Raw genomic sequence first — 15,024 nt, 5'->3', positions numbered from 1 at the left:
CAGAGGCAGAGAGCAGACTCTGACACAGTGCTCTGCTGACAGCTCACCTGCACTGCTGCATCCAGCCCTCGAGCCCTCAACACAGCAACCACATGGACCTGATGGACAGGGTCCAGAGGAGGCCATGAGAATGATCAGGGGCTTGGAAGAGCTCAGCACTGAGGACAGGCTGAGGGAGATGAGGGTGTTCAGAAAAGAAGGCTCCAGGCAGACCTAAGAGTGACCTTCCAGGGCCTAATGGGGCTACAAGAAGGCTGCAAAGAGACTGCTCCCAAAGGCCTGCAGGGACAGCAGGAGGGCAGTAGCTGCAGAGCAGAGCAGATGGAGATTGGATGGCAGCAACAAATTCTGCACCAGGAGGCTGCTGCAACACTGCAGGGTGCCCAGGGAGGGAAGTTGAGGCCCCATCCGTGGAGGTATTCAAGGTGAGGCTCAACAGGGCTCTGAGCAGCCTGATCTAGTGCAGGATGTCCCTGCTGACTGCAGGGGCTTGGACTCAATGACCTCTCCAGGTCCCTTCCAACCCAAACCATTCTATGGTTCCATGCTTCTAAAGGCAGCCTCCAGGGAGAGGCAGAGGAGGAAACAGAGCAGCTGCAGGAGGACTGCTTTCCTACAGGCCTGCCTTGGGCTGTGTAGCAAAGCAGCAAGGAAGGCCAAAGCCCTCTTGCAACTGAAGCTGGCAAAGGAAGGAAAACAGAACAAGAAAGGCTTCTTCAAATCCATCAGCAGGAAAAGGAAGAACAGGGAAGGTGTGGGGGCAGTGCTGGACCAGGAGGCAGCCTGAGAACTGAGGGTGCAGAGAGGACAGAGCTGCTGAATGCCTTCTGGGCTTCACTCTTTACACCTCAGGCTGAACTCTCCTATGGACTCCAGACCCTGGATGAAGGAGAGGAAGCCTGCAGGAGGGATTGCCCCCCACTGGTCAGTGCACACTGGCTTAGGGATCAGTTATACAAAATAAACATTCACAAGTTCAAGGGCCCTGATGAGATGCACCCAAGGGTGCTGAGACAACTGCCTGATGTTATTGCTCTGCCACTCTCCATCGTCATTGCCAAATCAGGGCAGACAGGAGAGGTGCCTGAGGGCTGCAGCAGAGCCAATGGCACTGCAGGCCTCAAAAAGGGCAAGAAAGAGGTTCCAGGGAACTACAGACCAGGCAGCCTCACCTCCAGCCCTGCAAAAATGATGGAGCAGCTCCTGCTGGAGGGCATCTCAAGGCACTTGGGAGAGAAGAAGCTTATCAGGAGTAGTCAGCATGGATTTATCAAGGGGCAGTCATGCTTCACTAACCTCAGAGCATTCTAGGATGTCATAACTGAATGGGCAGCTGCAGGGAGAGCAGTGGATGGAGTCTGCCTTGGCCTTAGCAAGGCCTTTGACACCATCTCCCATGACATTTTAGTGAGCGAGCTGAGGCAGTGTGGGATGGAAGAGCAGGCAGTGAGGTGGGTTAGGAACTGGTTGCAAGAGAGAGTGCAGAGGGTGGTGAGCAATGGTGCTAGGTCCAGCTGGAGACTTGTGACCAGTGGTGTCCCACAGGGATCAGTGCTGGGGACAGTCCTGGTCAACATCTTCATCAATGACACTGATGAGGGCACAGACAGACAGAGGCTGCTCAGCAAGTATGCTGCTGACACCAAGCTGGGAGGCTTGGCTGAGACAGCTGCAGGCTGTGCTGCCATCAGGAGAGACCTGGGCAGACTGAGAGCTGGGCACAGAGGAACCAGGTGAAGTTCAACAAGGACAAGGGCAGAGTCCTGCATCTGGGGAGGGATAATAAATTGCAGCAGTCCAGGCTGGGAAGTGATCTGCTGGACAGCAGCCCCAAGGAGAGGGACCTGGGGGTTCTGGTGGCTAACAAGTTACCCATGGCACAGCAATGTGCCCTGCTGGCCAAGAAGGACAATGGCATCCTGGGGTGTATTAGGCAGAGTGTGTCCAGCAGATCAAGGGAGGTTCTCCTCCACCTCTACTCTGTCCTGCTGAGACCTCATCTTGAATATTATGTTCAGTTTTGGGCTCCCCAGTTGAAGAGGGACAGGGATCTGCTGGTTAGAGCCCAAGGGAGAGCTGTGAGGATGAGGGGACAGGAGGGCATGGCTGATGAGGAGAGGCTGAGGGACCTGGGGCTGCTTAGTCTGGAGAAAAGAAGACTCAGAAGGGATTGGATAAATAAGTATCTGGAGGCTGCCAGGATGGGGGGGACAGGCTCTGCTCACTGCTCCCTGGGATAGCACAAGGAGCAATGGGTGTAAGCTGCAGCACAGGAGGCTCTGCCTCAACACAAGGGGGAACTTTACTGCAAGGGTCACAGAGCACTGCCACAGGCTGCCCAGAGAGGCTGTGGACTCTCCTTCTCAAGAGACTTTCAAGGCCTCTCTGGATGTGTTCCTCTGTGATCTGTGTCAGATAGGATTGTCCTTCTCTGGCAGGGGGGATTGGACTCTTTGGGTCCCTTCCAACCCCTAACATCCTCTGAGCCTGTGACAGCCTCTGAGCCAAGGCCAACGAGGAGCAGAACAAGAAGAATGCTTAAAAAGCTTTCCAACTGCCTGGAAAAACAACCCAAATCCCTTCCCAGCTCAGCAGAAACTCACACAAATGCTTGGGCAGCTCGGAAAAGCTCTCAGCAGGGAACTCTGCAGTCACTTTCCAGGCTCACTCATGTCTTTGGCACTCTGCACAAAGGCTTCAAGAGCTTTGCAGCTGCCCTCAGCATGTCCAGCACAGCTCTGTGCCCACAGAAGGCCAGCCTGGAAGGGACCCCAAGGACCTTCTGCTCCCACCTTGCCAGCTGACATCGCACTTGCCATCAGCTGGACCAGCCCCTGACAAGAGCACTCTTACAGCTGCCCTGGCCAGGGGAATCCAACACTGCCCTTGGGAGATGATTCCAGGGCCTGTGAGGCAGAAATTTTTCCTTCTGCACTGCAGCCTTCCAGTTCAGCTCAGTTCCTGCAGCAGCTACTTCACAGCTGCCCCTTGAGCATCACAAACTCTAAGGCACAGCTGCAGGCCAAAACAACTCTCCTGCAACTTCCAATCTGATAAAAGCTCCAATTTTACCTTCAAGGCAGGGGCCAAGCTCCAACCCAGCCCTAACACAGCTCTCACCCAGCTCTCCAACATTGCTTATTTACAGTTTCACTCCACTGAACTTCTGCTGAGTGTCCAGATCCAAGCATTCACAGAATTGTTTGGGCTGCAAGGGAACCCAAAGCTCAGAGAGCTCCAAACCCCTGCCATAGCCAGGGACACCTGCTACCAGACCAGGCTGCTCAAAGCCTCATCCAAACTGGCCCTCAACACCTCCAGCGCTGGGGAATCCACCACCTCCCTGGGCACCCTGTTCCAGTCGCTCAACACTCTTGCTGCAAACAAATTCTCCCTCATCTCCAACCTAAGCCTCCCCTGCCACACTTCCAGGCCAGTTCCTCTCCCTTCCATCACCTGACACTGGCAAGAACAGACCAACCTCACCTCACTGCAACCTCCTCTCAGGGACAGGGCAATCAGCTCTCCCCTCAGCCTCCTCTTCTCCACACTCAACACCCTCAGCTCCCTCAGATGCTCCTCCACAGCCCTGCCCTCCACACCCTTCCACAGCTTTCTTGTCCTTCTCTGCACCTGCTCCAGGCCCTCAACAACCTTCTTCCACTCACTGCCTCAACACTGACCCCAGCATTCACCCTGCGGCCTCATCAGGGCCCAGGACAGGGGCACAATCCTGCCCTGGACCTGCTGCCCACACCACTGCTCAGCCTTGCACACCACTGCAATTGCTGCAGCCACTTTCACCAATCATTTCCTGCCTTTGACAGCTCAGCAGGCAGCAAAGAGCACAGCTGCAATTTCTTGCTCTGCTTCTCAAGCTCCTCCAAGGAAACCTCACAACTTCTTGCAAACAAAACCACTCAGGACAGCCTGACCCCACTCCAATCAAACACTGCACTCAAATCAAAAACAAGGCCTCAGCCACAAGCACACTCTGGACATCTCATCCTGCTCTCAATGCTCCCTGCTCTTCTTCCACACACCATTTCTCCATCTCCACACCAACAGCAGCAGGGCACAGTGCTCCTGACAGCACAGGGGACAAAAGCTCTGCACAGCTATCAGCCTGCAGGCAAACAGCAAAGGCTCCACCTGACCTCACTCTCTTTGTGGGCAGGAAACCTTGAGAGGAACTGAACAGCAGCCTGAAAGCTGTCAGCAAATCTTTCTGCCTAAGAAGATGCAGCCCAACAACTCCCAGACACCCACTCTGCACATGGCTGCCTCCTGCCTGCTGCAGCAGGGAAATGCACTCAGGCTCAGCTTTAACAGCCTGTTGGGGCTTTGCCTGGGGCCTTGCTTGCTGCTCTACAGCAACTGCACCAGAAAACACTCTGCAGGCTCCCTCAGCTGGAAGCACATCAAACCCAAACACACAAATGCCTCCACACACACCACTGGAAATCCCCAGCTGGGCTCAGCCTAACATGCACAAAGAGCCTACTGCAGACAGGGCAATCTTCCTCCTGCCCACAGCTGCCAGCTCAACTCACACCTTCCTGACACAAATCACTCCACATGTGCCTGACACCCTCCCTGCAGGGCTCCAAGGCCAGGCCACATAAGGCCTCAAGCAGACTGCTCCAGTGCAAGGTTGCCCTGCCCACAAGTAGAGGATCCCTCAGGTCCCCTCCAAGCCAAACCATTCCATGACTCCAGCATCAAACACAGGACACACAACACCCACAACAACAGGCCTCACATGGACAAGCATCTGGCAGCTCCCTTTGCACAGACCCAGACCACCACTCATGCACACCACCAGAGCACACTCCAAGAACAAAGCTCTCTCCAACACCAGTGGCTACCATCACAGCTGAAGGGACCAGCTCACACTCCTCAGCAGCTTTCAGCAACTCCCTCTTCTCCCAGTGCTCAGGACCATCCCTCCTGCCTCCATTCAACTGCCCTCAGCTCCCAGCTGCACACAGCAAGACTCAGAAGAAAGCTAAGCAGCACTGGAAAGCTCAGCACAAAGCCACTGCAGCAGAGGCACTGAACACAGCATTTGACTTCTCAGCTGGGAACAAGATCTCAGCCTGCTCAGAAAGCACTCATCGACCTCTGCCTGCACACCTCAGACACTCTGGAGCACAACAACAACTTTCTCAGCCTGGCACACACAGGGGAAACAAAGCCCAGCACAGGGGGGACTGTCTCTCACTCACCACCAGCACCTCTCCTACAGAGACAGGCTGAGAGAGCTGCAGCTGCTCAGCCTGCACAAAAGCAGCTCTGCGCTCTCCTTGCAGCCTGCATCTCAACTTCTCAAGGGCACTTACAGGCAGGCTGGGCAGGGACTGTGCACAAGGGCCTGTGGGGATAGGACATCAGGCAGTGCATTCCAACTGGAGCAGGGCAGAGTTAGGCTGCACAGCAGGAGCAAGTTCTGCACAAGGAGGCTGCTGACACTCTGCAACAGCCTGCCCAGGGAGTTGCTCAAGGCTCCAGCCCTGCACACAGTACACATCACAGATCATCTGCTCCTGAGCAGCCTCCTATAGCTGCACCAGGCCCTGCTCACTGCCACGAGGTGCACAAGATCACCTCTGAGGGGCACTTCCAACACGATGCCATCTGGCCAAGTCCTGCACCAAACACAAACTGCACCATCAAGCCCTGCAACAGCCTGCCCAGGCCACTGCTGCACTCCCTCACCCTGCAGCTCCTCAACAGCTCTGCAGCTCTCATGCTCAGGGACAGGCCTCAGTGCTCACCTGCCACTGCTCAACCCACCAGCTCCACTCTGCCAGCTTCAAGCCTTTGGCCACACCAAACTATGCTCTCATTCTAACAACTCCAACAGCAGCAGCAAGCTCCACAACCCTCATGCTTCACACACCAAAAACACCAACTCCAGAGATGCAGCCCAAGGCAGAGGACAGCTTTTATTGCTAGGGATTCCTGTGCCACCAGCTTGGCAAAAGCTAAACCCTTTCAGCTCTCCACTTCTGCCTGCAAGAGCACACAGAGGCTCCTCAGACCCTCTCAAAGCAGCTAAACACAAACTCTCCACACCAGGCTGGAAACCATTGGCAGTGCAAAGGCAACTCTTAGGAGCAACTGCACAGAGCACTACAACAGCAGCTGAGATACACAAGGCCAGAGTCTGCCTTGGACACCACTCTCCAACAGACCTCCTCAGCCCAAAGCTTCCCAGACATAGTCCACCTCAGACACAGTTCTCCAAACACCTTCTCAGGACAAAGCTCTCCAAAACCTCCCTCCAAATCAGGACAAACCCCAGGCCTCCATGACCCCTCCCCACCACTCCTCTCTATCTCCCCCACAACAAAACAAATTGAAGCAGCACAAAATGAGCTCAGACAAGGCCAAAGGCAGACTGCAAACCTCCTGCACAGAGCACAGATGAGGTCCACACTGCCAAGGCAGAGAGTCAGGCAGAAGAAAACTGAGAGTGCAGCCAGTTTGTAGGGGCAGTGCATGCAGGATTATGGCAACGAAATACCACAGATGACACTTCCTGGTCCACCTCCTGCACTCCCTGGCCCCAGGAGGACTGCACTTGGCAGTTGCACACAGCCCACTTCTTAAACCCAGAACAATCCCTCCAGAAGCAGCTTCACCTGGAACAAAAGGACATGAAAGGGGTTGCAAGAAAGCTGGGCAGGGACCTTGCACAAGGGCCTGGAGTGGTAGGATAATGCAGAACGGATTGAGGCTGCAAGAGGGAAGACCCAGACTGGACACTAGGAAGAAATTCCACACAGTCAGCCTGGGAACACACTGCAGCAGCCTGGCAAGGGAGGCTGGGAGTTTCCTGCTGAGAGGTCTTCAAGCCCACAGTGGGTGAGGCCTTCAGCAATCTGGGATGCTGAGAGGTGGCCCTGCACATGGCAGACAGTTGCAACTGGGTGACATTTAAGGGCACTTCCAGCACAAACCATTACAGCAATGCAGCCAATGGGCACAAACTGCACAGTTCAAGCTAAGCAACCCCAAATGAGCCAGGAAGGAGCAGGCTGGGGCAGTGGAAGGCATCAAACAGCTCAACCTCAGCTGCTGGACAGAGCCACAGCTCTTCACAACTCCTAAAGGCCTCTAAAGCCTCATTAACAGCTTCAAAACTCCTCCCAGTTCCTAAATACACCTCAAGATGCATTCAACTCTCTCAACAGCACTGCAGACACTTGCCTGAGTTCTGCCTTTGACAAACTCTTCCAACAGGCCTGAAAATCACCAAAACAGCTTAGAAAACTCACCAGAAGTTGTTAAAACCTTTCTGCAACTCTTCCAACTCCTTCTGTAGAGACTTCAAGGACTTTATGGGTCTCCTTAAGCCTTCCACACCCTTCAGTAAAGATGAAATAGGCTGGAAGCTGCATTGAAAATCACCAACATCTATTTAAATCTCTTGAAGGTCTCTCAAACCTCATCACAAACCTCTCAAACCTCACACGACTTCCTCAAACGGCAACAAATCCCTTCAGAGCTGATCCACAATTATTCACATCTCATTCCAACCTCTTCAGCAGCTCTCCACAAGTCACACAAAGTAATGCTCAAGAGAGACTCTCCAGGCTCATTCATCTGTTTGGCACTCTTCAAATGCACTCAGACAGGTCTCAAACTGCCCTAGAAGTCATCAACATCTCTGTACAGCTCTCACACCCCCTCACAAACTCATTCAAAAGCTCCAAAAGCCTTAGGACTTCATAAAACAACCCAAAGAGGCTTTAAAATCTCCTTTCTGATGCTTGAAGGTTTTCAGCAGCTTTATGGCACTCAAACTGCTTTGTACAAATTACTTCAACACCATCAAAACCTCTCCAAACATCACCAAAAAGGGCTGAACATGACCACAACAGCTGCAAAAGGCATTTAAAAAAAAAAAAAAGCCTGAAACTGGACAAAAGAGCTGAAAAAATCATTTAAAAATGCCTGGAAATGTTTAAAATATCTTCAAAAAATCATTAAAAAGGCTAAAAAATATTTAAGAAAAAAATATTATAAAACAAAGCAAAAAAATCTTTGAAACATTTTAAAGGACTCAAAATCATGAAAACATCTTTGAAAAAGATCAGGAAAAAGGCCTGGAATAGTTCATAAGCTTCAAAAGTCATTGAAAGCGACTAAGAAGAACCAAAATCCCCTCCAAAGCCTCACTCCAGGCCCTGCCCAACGCCTGCAAACTGATTGTGCACAGCTCTCACACAGCTTCTGCCTCTGCCACTCTCCAGCAGCCTTCACAAACCCCTCCCAAGCCTCACCACTGCCTCACAAAGCCTCACCAGCTGCTGCCAACGCCTGCAGCTCACCAAACCCTCAGCAGAAGCCCTTCCAAGCCCCTGCCACTGCCCAAACCCCCTCACCACGCACCCAAACCTCTCGCCCGGAGCCTCACACACACTCGCACCACTCTGCGCCTCCTCAGCCCCGCACACAGCCGCAACACAAAGCGCCAAAAGCTCTCCCCAGCTCCTCACAGCCTCGCACAAACTCCCCACAGCTCCACAGAACCTCCGCACAGCTCTCGCCACAACCTCCCTGCCCACACAGCCTCAGCCCCTCCCGCCCAGCCCTGCCCCTGCCCCTGCCCCGCACCACACACACCATGGCGCCGGCCCCACCCCAACGCCAACTCCCGCCCTGCCCCACGCCGCCCCGGGGCCCTGCCACACACTTCTGCCTCCGCTCCCGCCGCCCTCAGCCCCTCCCGGCCCCAGCCCCGCTCCTCTCACCCACGCCCGACCCACACAGCCCCAGCCCCGCTCCGCTCCCGCCGCCCTCAGCCCCTCCCGGCCCCAGCCCCGCTCCTCTCACCCACGCCCGACCCACACAGCCCCAGCCCCGCTCCGCTCCCGCCGCCCTCAGCCCCTCCCGGCCCCAGCCCCGCTCCTCTCACCCACGCCCGACCCACACAGCCCCAGCCCCGCTCCGCTCCCGCCGCCCTCAGCCCCTCCCGGTGCCGCTCTCGGCTCCCCCAGGCCCCGCAGCCCCTCCCGGTGCCACTCTCGGCTCCCCCAGGCCCCGCAGCCCCTCCCGGCTCCTCTCCCCCGCCACCCCTCACGCTCCCGCAGCTCTCTCACCGCAGCGCTGCCCGCGCACACCACAGCCTCTGCTCCAGCGCTCCCACGACGCTGCCCAGCACCAGCCAAAATGGCGCTCACGCCCCTGGGGCCGGAGCCCACAGCGCCCTTGGGGGCGGGGCCGCTCTGCCCACGCCTCCCATTGGCTCTGGCTGCCAGCTCTGGGCGGGGCCTTGCCGCACCTGCGCCCCCTTGCGCTCGGCGCCGGAGGGGCGGGAGGGAGCCCTGGGCTCAGGCTGCCCAGGGGGGAGGCTGTGGGGCTCGGGGGGGGCTGTGGCTCTGGGGGGTTCTGACACCTCCGGAACCTCTCTGCACAGCTCTGCAGAAGGCCCAGCACGAGGAGCAGGCACTGTGGGGCCAGGCCCAGGGGCTCAGGCAGGAGCACCCCTGGCTGCTGGCCCAGCACTGCCAGCTGCAGGCACTGGAACTGGGGGGCTGAAGCCGTGAACCCCCAAACAGCCTCCCTTGACGCCCTGTGCCCCGCCGCGGGCAGCCCACACTGGACCCTGGCACAAGCAGGAGGAGCCAAGGCCCAGCCCAAAATGCCCCCAGGAAAGCCACAACAGCAGCCTCAGACCTCCAAGTGCCTCCCTGGCACCTTCAGGCACCCCCTGGCACCCCAAAGGACCAGAGGCTCACTGGGGTGCTGAGGGCAAGCTGGGCCCCTGCCAGCCACAGCCTGTCCTGTCCTGCTGGGGCCCAGCCTGTGCCCTGCTGCCAGCCAAGACCATGTCTGCTTGTTACTATCTGTACAGGGTTAACCCTCCTGGGAGGAGTGGTCTTGAACCTGACTCCAGGGTGTCTTGACCCCTCCCCAGGAGTGGGTCTGAGCACTGCCAGGTTGTTTAGTCTGCTCCCCCTTCCTGTCTGAGATCCATAAAAACTGGAGATGCTTTGAAGCTGGTAGCGAAGCAAAGTACCCAAATGAGAACTGCAGTAGATCAAACCAGATCAGCATTAGACTATTTCCTAGCTCATGGAGGGGCTGTGTGGGAAATTCAACCCAACCAACTGCTGCCTGGGAACAGATGATGAAGGAAATGCTGCTAACGAGCTGGTGAAAGAGATGCAGAGAACTGCTCACGTCCCAGGACAGACCTGGGATGGAGTAAACTTAGGGAGCTGGTGGAATAACCTGGGGGCAAGGGATTGGTTTCCTGAATTGGCTTCAGTGGGAGGGGGAGTGCTGCTTGTGGTGTTAGTTGTACCCTGTCCCATGCCATGTTTGGTCAGACTGATGGCGATGGTTGTGCAAGGGATGCAGGTAGCCCTTGTGCCCCATAACCCAGAAGAGAGAACCCAACCCCAGCTGTAATGAGTGTTCAGGCCTCAAAAGAAAGGATAAAAGAGGGAGAGTTGAACTCTCTAGAGCAAGCAATGGGCAGATTTGAAGCCAAGACAGGAATCAATCTGAGCAAAAAGAAAACAGGGGACTGTGAGAAATATATCTTTGATCTGATGGATTTGTGGCAGGAGGCCACAGAGAGGGGGAGGGGGAATTTGAGTGGAGCTGCACTCCTCCTTGCACCACCACAGAAGTGTGCACTTAGCTTAAGGAAGCAGAGCAATGAAGAATTAGAAACCAGAGGCGCTGATGGGGGAGGAAAGCAGGTGAGGGAGAGAGCCTTTGGCATGAGCAGAGGAAGAGCCATACAAAGGCCACTGCTGGCTTCGAGTTCATGGAAAGGTCACTTGAGGAAGACCTCTTCCTTCACCTCTGAAGACCACCAGAGGGACCACCGTGTACAAAGAGACCTGCACTGAAGAGATACCTCCCACTCTTGGGCCTGCTGAGGAAAACCCAACCTTTTCTGAGGGTGAGCAATGGATCTGTATTAGAACAGGATCTAAAGAGAGGAGATTGGACACAAGCAGTGTGCGTTAGGGCAGAGCAGAGCCTCCCTGTGCACCCAGGCCTGTGCAGTGCTTGGGTCCTGGGACTCTAGTAACAGCCTTATTTGGCATGGGCGTGGGTTTAGGCCTTTTATTTGTGACCCTGCTGACTCCCATCTTGCTTCCCCAGCCAGCTCTCACCCTGACATCTCCACTCCTTCCCTCAGGGCTCTCCACCCTCGCTGGAGTTGCCTTGATGCTCACAGGTGGGCATGGGCTGCCCACACTCCTGCCTCCCCTCTTGCACCACAGCTCTACCCTCTGAGTGACATTTCTCTGTCCTCAGCCCCAGGCTGACCCTTCCAAGCTGCACTTCCTGAAGGCTTCCTTCTCTGCCCACAGCCAAGCAAAGCTCCAGCAGCTCAAAGCAGCCTTGAGGCAGCAGCACAGCACTCCTGAGCCTGCAGCTTCCAGAGAGAGCCTCCAAAGCCCATCCTGGCAGATCTTCTCCACAACCTCTCCAGTTCCTCCTCCTGCCTCCAGACCAAGGAAGCACACAGCAGACATCACCAATGCAGATGTGGCCACAGCTATGCTGAGTGCAGGGGAGGACAACCCCCATGTCTGGGTGGCCACACTCCTGCTGCCACAGCCCAGCTGCACTTGGCCTTCTTCACTGCCTGCAGTGGTCCCTGCCAGAGCCTGCAGTGCCTTTTGACTGGGGACAGCACAGAGCAGAACCTCCAGTTCCAAACCAACACCCAAGGCCCCTCCCTGCTGCTCCCTCTCGGTTTCTGCAGTAGCCACTGCCAAGGCCTGTGCCTGCTGCTGTCCCCTCAGGCACTCAGGGGGCAGGGAGGTGACAACCCAGCCCCAAGCCTCTTCCTGCAGGGGCCACCAGGTGCTTAGGGGCAGGACTCACACAAGTGCCTTGCTCACCTCAGGCCTTCTGCTGCCTGTTGGGGACACTGGCAGCTGGCAGCCCAACAGCACAGAGCCCAGGCAGGAGTCAGGGCTGCCCTTCAGCTGCTGCAGCAAGAAGAGACCCCCCACACTCTTTGCTGCCCTCTTCCTGCTGCTGCCCTCTCAGCTCCTGAGGCAGCAGTGACCTCCCAGCCCCTGCACAGCCTTGTGCCTGCTGCTGGCCCTGAGATGCTGAGGCACAGCTCAGCTCCCCATGGCATTGCCACCCATCTCCTGCTGGTGTCCATCAGCTGCTCAGCCACAGGCCACCTCCTGCTCCACTTGCAAGGCCATGTGGCTGCTCTGGGAGCTGACAGCCTCTGGCCTGTGGCAGGAGCCAAGCAGAGCCAGTCAGAGGTGGGAGGTGTGCAGGTGAGAGCACAGAGCAAAGGAAGGATAGTTAGATCTGAGGTGTTCAGGAAAGGGCTGAAGGCTCAGAGCTGCCTTTGAGGTCTGGGTCTCAGGCCAAGGCTGAGGAGAGGCTTTGGTGTCCTGCTGATAGTGCTGGGCAGGGCTCAGGTGAGGGCCAGCTCTGAGGGGCAGGGGTTGGGTTTGGGCTGGGCTGAGGGCAGGGGTTAAGACCAAGGAGTCAATGCCAGGTGTAAAGGCTGGGGCCAGGGTGAGCAATGGGGCAGAGTCAGAGGCAGGAGTGTTTTGGGGAGAAGCTGAGTGTTAAGGGGTGAGGTGAGGGATGGGCTCAGGTCTTTTGGCTTATAGCAGGGGCCTAAAGGCTGGGGAGGATCAAGGATTAGGGGTAGGGTTTGGTGACAGTGGCTGGAGAGAGTGTGAGGGGCCCAAGGTGTATTGGGTGGGGATCAGGGAATCCAGTTTGTAAGGGGCTGGGGACAAGGCTCTATGGGGAAGGTGTCCAAGGATGCAGACTGTAGTGGGAGAGAGGCCAGGCTGTGCTGAGAGAGGCTAAAGCAATCCAGTTTGGACTGGGAAGGGACTCAGCCTGTCCCAGGAGGAGGCAGCTGGACCTAGTTTGGACTGGGACAAGTGCCATTATCTAGCAGAAGCAGATCAGAGGATGCAGCTGGCACTGGGCTCTATGAGGCAGAGCCAAGTGATGCTGCCAGTGCTGGGAGTGAGCCCCTTCTGTCCTGGAGTGGGCTGCCGTAGCAGTTGGTAGTGGTAGAGCCAAATGCAAAGTGGGAGGGGGAAAAGCAAAGCAGCTTGCACTGGCACATGGCCCAGTGTGGGCTAGGAGTGGATCAGCAGCTGTGATTTGTGCTAGCAAAGGTGCAGAGTGAAGTGGGATGGTGCTGAGGGGTGCAGGCTGTGGGAATGCAGAATGCAGAATCATAGAATCAAGCAGGTTGGAAGAGACCTCCAAGATCATCCAGTCCAACCTAGCACCCAGCCCTATCCAGTCAACCAGACCATGGCACTGAGTGCCTCAGCCAGGCTTTTCTTGAACACCTCCAGGGACGGTGACTCCACCACCTCCCTGGGCAGCCCATTCCAATGCCAATCACTCTCTCTGCCAACAACTTCCTCCTAACATCCAGCCTAAGCTTCCCCCAGCACAACTTGAGACTGTGTCCCCTTGTTCTATTGCTGGCTGCCTGGGAGAAGAGCCCAATCCCCACCTGGCTACAGCCTCCCTTCAGGTAGTTGTAGACAGCAACGAGGTCACCCCTGAGCCTCCTCTTCTCCAGGCTAAACAGCCCCAGCTCCCTCAGTCTCTCCTCATAGGTTTTCTTTTCCAGGCCCCTCACCAGCTTTGTTGCCCTTCTCTGGACATGTTCCAGCACCTCAACATCTCTCTTGAATTGAGTGGCCCAGAACTGGACACAGCACTCAAGGTGTGGCCTGACCAGTGCTGAGTACAGGGGAAGAATAACCTCCCTTGTCCTGCTGGCCACACTGCTCCTTATGCAGGCCAGGAGTTGTGGGGTGCAGGTGCAGGACTGCTGTGGGAATGGAGTGAAGAGAAGTGACAACAGGCAGGTCCTTGTAATAACAGACCTTGGTTCTCACCTGCAGCTGGCCACCTTATCTCACAAGGGGTAGATAAAGGACCTCGCTAACGAGGATAACAAGGCATGGACTCATGCAGATGTGGTGGGTCATGCCTGACTGATTGTGCTAATGTGTAGGCCTGTGCTCTGCTGGCTGAGTGTATAAATTCAGGCTGCAGTGATCAATAAATGGCTTCTGCATAGTTCAAAATGAATCACTCTGAATCCTCAGGCGGCTGCCCCGAACCATACTGGTCTATGGGCTTGTTTGCTGCTGTCCTGCCGGCAAGCGGAAATAGCAGGCAGAGTGGCCTGCAACATCTGGCACATGGAACAGTGCCATCTGATCCCCCTTTTTGGGTGCAACATCTGGCACATGGAACAGTGCAATCTGATCCCCCTTTTTGGGTGCAACATCTGGCACATGGAACAGTGCAATCTGATCCCCCTTTTTGGGTGCAACATCTGGCACATGGAACAGTGCCATCTGATCCCCCTTTTTGGGTGCAACATCTGGCACATGGAACAGTGCCATCTGATCCCCCTTTTTGGGTGCAACATCTGGCACATGGAACAGTGCAATCTGATCCCCCTTTTCGGGTGCAACATCTGGCACATGGAACAGTGCAATCTGATCCCCCTTTTTGGGTGCAACATCTGGCACACGGAACAGTGCCATCTGATCCCCCTTTTTGGGTGCAACATCTGGCACACCAAACAGTGCAATCTGATCCCCCTTTTCGGGTGCAACATCTGGCACATGGAACAGTGCCATCTGATCCCCCTTTTTGGGTGCAACATCTGGCACACAGAACAGTGCAATCTGATCCCCCTTTTTGGGTGCAACATCTGGCACACAGAACAGTGCAATCTGATCCCCCTTTTAGGGTGCAACATCTGGCACACCAAACAGTGCCATCTGATCCCCCTTTTTGGGTGCAACATCTGGCACATGGAACAGTGCAATCTGATCCCCCTTTTCGGGTGCAACATCTGGCACATGGAACAGTGCAATCTGATCCCCCTTTTCGGGTGCAACATCTGGCACACCAAACAGTGCCATCTGATCCCCCTTTTTGGGTGCAACATCTGGCACATGGAACAGTGCAATCTGATCCCCCTTTTCGGGTGTAACATCTGGCACACCGAACAGT

General features: G+C 55.8%; 1 protein-coding gene and 1 long non-coding RNA gene across 4 annotated transcripts in view; one reads left to right on the top strand and one right to left on the bottom strand.

The window, feature by feature from the left end:
* The window catches only part of LOC135174397 (zinc finger protein 271-like), a 217,439-nt gene that overhangs the window by 187,030 nt on the left and 15,385 nt on the right, over positions 1-15,024 (top strand). The window lies entirely within an intron of this gene.
* Positions 1,405-9,468, bottom strand: LOC135174409 (uncharacterized). 3 transcript variants are annotated; one of them, XR_010301878.1, is made up of 3 exons: positions 9,111-9,468; positions 7,284-7,400; positions 1,405-1,769 (listed from the first exon to the last, which is right to left on the bottom strand). It is a non-coding gene; the product is annotated as an uncharacterized LOC135174409 (long non-coding RNA). The 3 variants fall into 3 exon arrangements; XR_010301877.1 differs by lacking the exon at positions 1,405-1,769 and adding an exon at positions 2,510-2,759; XR_010301876.1 differs by lacking the exon at positions 1,405-1,769 and adding an exon at positions 2,972-6,647 and having other exon boundaries at positions 9,111-9,357.

The sequence above is a fragment of the Pogoniulus pusillus genome, unplaced genomic scaffold, assembly GCF_015220805.1.
Source record: "Pogoniulus pusillus isolate bPogPus1 unplaced genomic scaffold, bPogPus1.pri scaffold_63_arrow_ctg1, whole genome shotgun sequence".
NCBI classification, from domain to species: Eukaryota; Metazoa; Chordata; class Aves; order Piciformes; family Lybiidae; genus Pogoniulus; species Pogoniulus pusillus.
This window is presented reverse-complemented; position numbering and strand designations above follow the sequence as displayed.